Raw genomic sequence first — 9716 nt, 5'->3', positions numbered from 1 at the left:
TAAATACTACCGCAACTGTTAAGGGCATTTATCGATTGACACTGATTTCAATGATGCAGTTTAATATATTATCGTCGAGTTCATCCGGGTTTAACAATACAATATCAACAATTATAGACAAGAACGCAACTGAACAGTTTACAATTTATGCCGTTGATGGAAATTTAGCCCGGGCAAACATCACATGGTATGTGGAATTTGTAGCGAATCTAATTAATTAAAAACACTAGCTCTTTTAAAATAAAAATGACCACCAGGGTAATTGAATCAGAGGTATCACCGACGTCACATCAATATCGATTCGATACCGCAAAAGAATTCTCCGCGAATTTGAAAACGCTTTCCGAACAATACCGCGCAAAAATAAAAAAATACCGCAGAAAAATAACCACCATCGACGCGGTCGTGTACTCGGTGTCGGGTATAGTAGCCGGTACCGGTGTTATTTTATCCACGGTAACCACGATAGCCCCGATCGCTGTTCCAATCGCTATCTCCGCGATGACAACAATTGCTGGAGTCGCCAACGCAATCACTAAAAAGATATCATCGTGTTTTCAGAAAAAACTCGACGAGTATACAGTAAAACATCAAATAGTATCCGACGCGTACTCGAAATTATCCGGGGTGATCTCGTTATCGATTGATAATTTGTTCATATCCGATGTTGAATTCTCCACGATGGTCCAGTTGTATAGCTCCGCGATGTCAAAAATCGAGGATTTTCAACTGGAAGCCGGAACCACCTGGTTGTTGAAATTAGACACTAAAAACAACGAATAATAATAATGTCGCTGAACCCCGAAGGGTCTCAATTACTTCAGCGGATCGCGGAGAATACCACTCCGGTACAAACAAAAATGATATCGATAACGTCAACGAAGCCAGAATTCAATGTGAACTTCCCGTCGCCGGTTCCAGTGAAGGAAATAGCGCTGGCAAAATTGCGAGTATATCACAGTTGGCCTAATATCCGAGCGGACGCATTTAACGGACAACAACCTAATAACTCGCTGGTTTTTGCACGGACAAATAAACCCGATGGGACCCCAGACTGGAATGAGGTTACAATACCAACTGGGTCATACCAAATAGAACAAATCAATAAGGAATTTCAACGCAGGATAAAATCGATCACAGGAAAGGAATCAAAAATCGCTATTACGGTTCATGAACCGACGTTATCGTCGACGATTGAAATAAGCACACCGGGGTATATGGTTGATATTTATAACAGTTCAATAAGAACCATACTAGGATGGCCTAAGAATCCACCCGCGGACGCCCCCCCATCAACTATCCTCAGATACGATAACGGAGATGGTGGTAGGCATATTGCTCCATACAACGTAAATATTGCATCGGTGATAGCAATCAATCTGGTGTGTGATGTTATCGAAGGGAGTTACCAGGTGGATACCAAGCAATCAAATCAAGCTCAACAGGGGTATATCCTTTATTCATTTTCACCAACAGCCCCTCCGGGATTTTTGATCATTGAGAGTCCGATTAATCCGGTCTATATGCGATGCCATGATCGGTTTTTAACGAGAATTAATTTTAGACTTACCGATCAGTCAAATAACTTAATTGATCTGCAAGAGGAGGAGTTAGTGATCACTCTGTTTGTAAGATCATAGCAGCAGGGGGGGCGATGACATCAACGCGGTCGTCGATGTGCTTACCGGACGCTGACGACGCTGGGGATCGGCGCGCAGAAGGTATTAATTAAACCAAATGACGTCCGGACGATCCCCTCGACGACGACGTCGTTTTTTTTTTACCAGGCGCTGACGACACTAGATCGTTGAGTGCAGAAAGTAATAATTAAGCAAAATAACGATTGGACAAAATGTCCGATTCGCCCCCCCTGCTGCTAGTAGCGGATACCAATCAGGTGAGAAAGGTACATATTTTTGGATGATTATAAATTAATCAAATTATAAGAGTATCATTCGTTTGACTTGACAAGTCAATTAAAGCTCAGTGCAAACTGCGGCTTTTATCAGACACATAAATTGTTTCTGACTTGGTAATTTGTGATATGTAATGATGTTCACGGTACAAATGCAAGATCTTTCCTTAAGTGACAATTGCCTTGAACCCGTCTTGTCCACTGCTGATCGTGGCTAGTTCTTCTTAGCGGACTATTAGTACAAAACTATCTAGATGCTATAGTGCAACGATGTGATGTGTACATACACCGTATCAATTTCAAAACAGAACATAACAGAACAGCTAGTTTATTCAGTATTGTAGGCCTCCAGCTTATAATACAAAAATATAATAAAACAGCGCATAATACACAGTGCGCCATAAACCGTATAGAGACATACGTTTAACTTAGCTGTTGATATTGATGATTTGAACAGCTGATCTCTTAGTTCAAAAACAAAATGCAAACATTTTGAAACATTTGTAATAAGGCTGAGATGACAGTAAACTTATACGTTTATCTTATGAAGGGTTGATGCAATGCATCTCGTCGACATAAGAAGCACATATACATACAACATGATATGTATCTTCTACACAATTAATATTTTCTTTAAGACATTATTTGAAAACCTTTGATCTCTTTCAGTGCTAGGGTGTCTTCCTTGTTCAATCATCAAATCATGTTTAGAACATCGAAAAGATGCAAAATATTTTTTTCGAAAATGAAAGTTAGATCTAACGTTAAATATTTCTCAATACCCAATAACGACTTATATTCACTATAATAAACATATTTTGTAGCATTTAACTGGCCTGATCTGTATAGATGAATCAGATAGATGTTGTCTCAATATGGTTAGAAAACTGTTTCTTTCACCAATTTGTTGAACATGCCATGCATAACCAAAACCATGAGAAAAAAAGATATTTTACTCTACTGACCCATATACTTTTACATTCTTTTTAACATAATATAATATGTTGGCATATTAATAATTTTCATCCAACACTGTACACGTCTGAACATAAAGTTTGTACTCATATCTATTTCAAGAACAGCACAAGCCAGAATCGCTTAGTTCACACATATATCCATATGTTTTTTTTTTAATTAACGCTAATAGCTGAAAAACGCACGTGATAGCTTTGAGTAAATACATGTAAATGGGGTAAGTTTACAATACGATTATTTGTTTTTCGTACCTGTTACTTCATAAACTAGTTCTTTCCTTCTTTAGTCTGAGTTTGTTTACATGGTTTTGTCAGGGATGTGATATAAGACCGTGACGCAATACTGCTCTGGTGGAAACGTGTGTGTGTGTGTGTGTGTGTATGTGTGTGTGTGTGTGCGCGTGTGTGTGATTTCGATTTTTAACGTAGCTTTAACAATTTTTCAATCATATCGCAACGATGTCTGCAGCTTGGCAGTTTAAAGTGATGTCTAGCACTGGGGCATCATGCTGCAGACATGTAGCATGATGTCCCACCCAGTCACATTATCCTGACACCAGGCTGACCAGTCCTAACACTAACCTCGTAATGCTGAGCGCCAAGCGAGTGAGCTGATAGTACCAATTTTGTAAGTGTTTGGTATGACTCGGCTGCGGATCGTTCCAACAACCTCCCGCATCCGAAGTGGAAATGTAGTTTAGTTGGAAGTCGCAAGTGCATGAATATCCTATTCGACTCATCCACGTTCAACCGATTTCATCCTGTCTAAGCAATACAGTTATATTTGCAATTTAGAATTTCGTTCTAGCGAAAGAGAAAGAGCTATTGCAATGAATTACCCTCGTATCCGTATAAAAGACAACTCTGTACACATTCGTAATTTGTCAAAAAAATATCCCCGGTTCGCTGAACTATTATTAATTTAATAGAGTCTCATGCTAATGGCATGTTTTGGTCATTATCAAGGTCATCATTGAAACCTTCGATCTTTTTAAGCTACGGTATTTGCAACATAAGTGAGTCCAGGGTGCAGGTAACAGTTTCGGTGTCGTGCCTAAGGCGACGCAACGTAAATAAAATATCTTGATAAGTTTCTTTCTTCTGGTTTTCATCATTGTAATATGTTAGCTCGTGATATTCATTACAGTGCTTTCTTTGCCATCGCTTTTGTTGCTCTGTGCATTCCTTATAACCATCTTTGCCTAACATATATTTTCTATTTTTATTTTATTCCATTAGGTTGGTTCATTTCTTCCTATTTTCACAAACCTGCAATGAATACAGCTCACCAAATTTGTCTTTATGTCACATTTTGCACATGACCTTTTTCCCTACTCTTTTCTGTGTCATTTTATATTAAAATTATAACTTTGTTACAATATGTTTACTGTGTCATTTTATATTAAAATTATAACTTTGTAACAATCTGTTTACTGGGTCATTTTCTATTCAAATCATGGTTTTGTATCTGTCTGTGCACTGAGCGATTTGGTATTCAAACTTGACTTTTTATCCGTCGTTGGCTTTTAAGTAACTACATTTCATTCTATAATGATTGGGTTAACAGTCAAATTTTGATTGACAGTTAAATGGAGCATGAACAACATTAAATAATTAAGAAATTGATCAGAAGAGAAAGAAATTGTAATATAAGTAATCATACCACGTATAATTGAACTTGGGAGACAATTTAGAAATGTTCACATATATTTCTGTTTAATCATAAAACGTAATTGAACTGTCTTTCACACCTAACAAAGTGATCACTTTTGCCAAGATTTTGTTAACAGTCGTTTAGACTAACAACGATCGCATCGTGTGATGCGGGAGAAAACTAAACGTTATTAGTTTCATAACACTCGTACATCGCTCGTACGTGCTTTGAAAACATTTGTAAACTATGATTAAACAGTAGAAACATTTTTTTTTAATGTTTCAAACGTTGCTGCTATTTTTAAAACTATTTATAATTATACAGTTCAAACCTCAGCAACTCAAAAGCCGTACATGCATGGCGTATAATCGATGTCCACGTTTCATTACCTCATAGATTCTGCAAAATGTAAAGTTAATTCCTTAACGCGATTAAACTTTAAGCAAACTGATCCATACATGTAGCCTATTTGTGCGTTATTTAATATGCACTATTCTCGCAATGACAGATAACAATAATAGCTCTAACAAGTTTTATATATAAGTCACCAGTAATATCAGTGCATTTGTATGAGCAGGACAGCCGATTTCGATTGCGCCAGGAAGAACAATCTCGTAAAATGAGAATATCAACCCACTGATTCAAGGGCACGACCTGTTATATATATATATATATATATATATATATATATATATATATATATATATATATATATATATATATATATATATATATATATATATATATATTATCTGGATATAGTAGGTAAATAAGCCCCGCATACCAAAAGATTGTATACAAAAGCGACAAAGCCGTTTTATAGATATGGTCAATTAATTTGAAAATCACGTCGATAATTTATATATGCGTTTCTAGGTGACATAGAGTATATGGTCAATATATTGATCCACATATTGACACTTTCATTTAAGTTTACTTTCCAAAACATGACAAACATTGACCAATGAGTTAGTGTAAAGCAATTACATTTATATGAAAAAATAAAGAACACAATCATGTATATCTTGGTAAATGATATGCTGTGAGGATAGATATAAATAGATTGATATGTGACTAGAAGGATACGATTGATTGATTTAAGGACAGATATAGGTTGATAAGAATACTGATTGAACATAAGTTATAACTGAGTTCAACGAGTATCAAATATACAAGAATCAAATACCCCGACTAAACTACTTCCCAAATATATCCACCATTAGTTTCCAAATGAAAAAGAAATGTGTGCTTTGAGAAGTTTTGACATTACTATTCGTCGTTTTCTATACTTCATTTACGAACGTGTTGCTATCAATATATCCATCTTAAAAATTTTTTGGCAGAATTATAATTCAAGATCATCCTGAATATAGACTTTGAATCGTTTCAAAGTTTAAGGTAGCATAGAATATTCAAGAAAACAAAAATGAGTGCGTAACTAATAATGTAGATATTTATAAGTAATACAAACCATTATATACTTGCTTGCATGTATATTAAATAGCAAAATAAAATTAATGATTAGAGAACATTTTATTTTTGTATCAAATGTCTAAACATTTCTCGGACATATTCAAATTGTTTCCTAGCAACAAACTGTGCTTATATAATACAAATGATAAATGTGTAATACATCATTTATATCCCCTTATATTAATAACGGAAGTCGTCATTTCAAGAAAGAATGCATAAAAGAAGATTGATTACACAGAAGCATCTGCATAACACATTACCGTTCTTATCGTTCTACTCCATGTTTGCTTCGTGTATTTGGAACCTGGTCCAGGCCGAAGGCATTGTATACATTTTAGTCACTCAATACGTCGTTGCAGGAGGGAGTGGAAGAAATACAAAGATTGATTATGTATAACTGTATTATTTCAACGTCGTCGTTCGTATCATTTCAATCCTGATACACCTATCCATTCTTCTTTAAATACTTGGTGATTCGTCGAGGCCGAACGCATCCGGAAAAGAACTGCACCTGCATTCCAGGGTGCCACTAACTCGATAGCACGTGCCGCCCCAATCGCTACATTTCCCCCTTAGGTCCCCCTTGTCATAACAACGGCCAAACCTGTACCAGCACTGTCGCCCGTCCGTTCGAGCCATAAGGATACAGATGAGAATGACAGTAATGGAAGCAAACCTCATCTTGACTTTGATCTGAAATGAATATATTTTGCAATTTCCATCTCATAGAAATTTACTATAGTGTATAATCCTGTAAATAAAAGCACACCCATAACCTTCCCCTCCCTTTCCAGACCTCTCATCTAAAATGATTTAACTTTCAAAGAGCCTACATTTGCAATTGCCATTTACTAGATATTAGTGATTATACCACTACAGGTAAAGGGTCCCAAGTCTCAAGATGAGCTTTCTGTCTTGGAATTATTTTTTAACATCTGACTATATTTCCCGTCAAGTAATAAATATGAGCGGTCCATAATATGATGTGCGGCATGTATCAAATGCTCGCCAACGTTATTTTATAGGATGAGTTTTCAAACTGTTATTTCCCTCTTTTTCAGGAAGTCAAATACGATATTTATGCACCACGGAGTATCCACTCTCATTTGCAGGCATTAAGACGCATAGCAAACTATGCATTTAATATAATAACATACGTGATCTTTGGTGCGCGACGAATACAATAATGGTTATATTTCGGACTAGATTCGAAGTGCCACCAAAAATGTGCTAAAATCGGAAACAAAACTAAGGATACTAAGCTAAAGATGACTAAGAAATTGTGTTCCCCAATGACGTTGGGTGTTTCCAAACTCCTGCCTTCAAAAGCAGCTCGTCATCTTATAATGGTTATCGTACATGATTTGTGCATATAAATCTCTAAATAACTGATGTTTTGTTTTGTCATTACGATTTATAGCAATCGGATTGGCATGGCCATTTTAAATTGTTGGGTTCATACCTGTATGAACCCAATCTTTTCAAAGTCACTCCTACCTGCTCTACTTTTCTGAACATACTACACGTTGACTATTATATTTAGAATAAAAGATCACTCAAACTCAGACATATTAAGCTATATTTAAATATGAACCAAATACTGGACCTTTTCCTAGATAAACGATATAATGAGCTATTTTTGTTTGCTAATGCTACAAGTAAAATACACTTTAAATGAATAAATAAGCATGGTCTGCCTTTATTTATTGATGTGAAAGACATGACGATACCGTAAGCAAGTCATCAGTGTGTTTATGTATTAATGCCTGATATCAAATCTATATACCGTTGCAATATGGAGATCTTAAATTTGTTTTGTAGAAGAAAAAAAATATAAAAGTAAGAAAAGAGATAAACACTTTGTGGCCACAAGTAGATTCGAACTTACAACCTTCGCGTTAGAAGTGCAACAATTTAACCATTATGGGCTCAGCAAAACGTCTGTCTTATAAAGTTTTAAATAATGTATAAACGCCTATATAGTCTTTTAGCGTAAGATTTATATTCATGAACCAAATACCTCGCCTCTTTTTCACATGAATGAGATATATTTGATAATGCTGCAAATGAGAAGCATTTTAAATGAATAAATAAACAGCGTCTGCTTACATATCTTTGATATGACGACACGACGCGTATACTGGGAAATCTCATTTTTCCACAGTGATTTGTATGCAGTCTTAAACACTGACGAGAATTAAAAATAAAATAGTGTTTGCCTGAGAAAATAAAACAACACAGTCTTTATGGGCGATGATTTCTATGATAAAAATATTGGTTTTGATTTTGTAACTAAAAATGTGGCCTCATTTGCAATTGAGAATTGTGTGTGGCTTTAACAAGATAATGGTTTTCTATCATGCCAGAAAAAAAAAAGATTCAGTTCTAAAATCTTCGGAATTATTTCTCGAAAGCGCAAGAAATGTCTAACATTAAAATTGGTTGTCTGCACTTATCGCATTGTTTCGCATTGTACAGATACAAAAACGTTCACACGTTATTGACAGATGGAATACATACAGATATACAGTCCGACACAGAAATTACCAGAGATATCTTCGAAGTCGTTTTCCTCCTGAATGATAGCAACATAAACTCTGTACTGAGCAACACTTCCAAAGCTCGTTAAGTAACAATCCATTTCATGTGTTTATTCTGATATTAATGCTAATTGGCTTAAATTGTAGTTCGGTATTCAATGTAATATTAAAAAAGGTTTGACAAAAAGAAAGGAGAAATTAACACAGAAAATAATGGTCCAATGTAAGACAAATATGAATGCACAGAAATGAACTATGATTGCCGCATAACAGTTAATATAAAATAAGAAGACGTATTCTACAAGCATGCCAGAAAAGAATGATTCAGTTCTAAAATCTTGGAATTATTTCTCGAAAGCGCAAGAAATGTTTAACATTAAAACTGGTTGCCTGCACTTATTGCATTGTTTCGCATTGTACAGATACAAAAACGTTCACACGTTATTGACAGACATAATACATACCGATATACAGTCCGACACAGATATTACCGGAGATATCTTCGAAGTAGTTTACCTCCTAAATGGTAGCAATATAAACTCTGTACTGAGGAACACTTCCAAAGCTCGGTACCTATCAATCCATTTCATGTGTTTGTTCTGATATTATATACTAATTGGCTTATAGTTCGGTTTATACATCACTTATGATACTCTGTTCCTATAATGTTCATTCAGTAACTGATTTTTTATTTGTCTTGATTTACAGTTTACAATTTGGACTTGATTAGTGTATGGCAACAGTTTACGTGAATATTTCACAGGGCTTCGTCTAGGAACAATATTGTATAATAATGTTCTTCGTTAACATTCCCTAATGAAACTCTAGCAGATTAGTAGATAGCTATTTCGATCCGAGACAACTCAGTTCAAACTGATATGATCCTGTTTGAAACCAGGCTGTCACTTTTGTACTCTCATATGCAAGCGTTGATGTTTTTTAAAACAAATATTCATCCGCCACGACCGCCACCAAATTGTCTGTACTTATCACCACATCATTGAGTCTTAGCCATTTTGCTATTTTTAATTTCACTTCTGGACCACTCATATTTAACGTAATTAGAAATTCTAGATGTACGGAAGACTGGTATGTAATCGTCGTCAAGAATTCCACAGGCATCAATTATAAACATTGTATTTATACGTCGTGCCGATTGT

The 9716-nt window shown here is 35.5% G+C and overlaps 1 long non-coding RNA gene across 1 annotated transcript; it reads right to left on the bottom strand.

The window, feature by feature from the left end:
• Nucleotides 1-6057: 6057 nt before the first annotated feature.
• LOC149772000 (uncharacterized) lies at nucleotides 6058-9436 on the bottom strand. Its single transcript, XR_016418050.1, has 2 exons — nucleotides 9021-9436; nucleotides 6058-6709 (listed from the first exon to the last, which is right to left on the bottom strand). It is a non-coding gene; the product is annotated as an uncharacterized LOC149772000 (long non-coding RNA).
• Between the last annotated feature and the right edge of the window lie 280 nt (nucleotides 9437-9716).

The sequence above is a fragment of the Sinohyriopsis cumingii genome, unplaced genomic scaffold, assembly GCF_028554795.1.
Source record: "Sinohyriopsis cumingii isolate HCF-2022 unplaced genomic scaffold, ASM2855479v2 utg001527l, whole genome shotgun sequence".
Classification (NCBI taxonomy): Eukaryota; Metazoa; Mollusca; class Bivalvia; order Unionida; family Unionidae; genus Sinohyriopsis; species Sinohyriopsis cumingii.
Note: the sequence above shows the minus strand (reverse complement) of the source record. Positions and strands in the feature narration are given on the sequence as shown.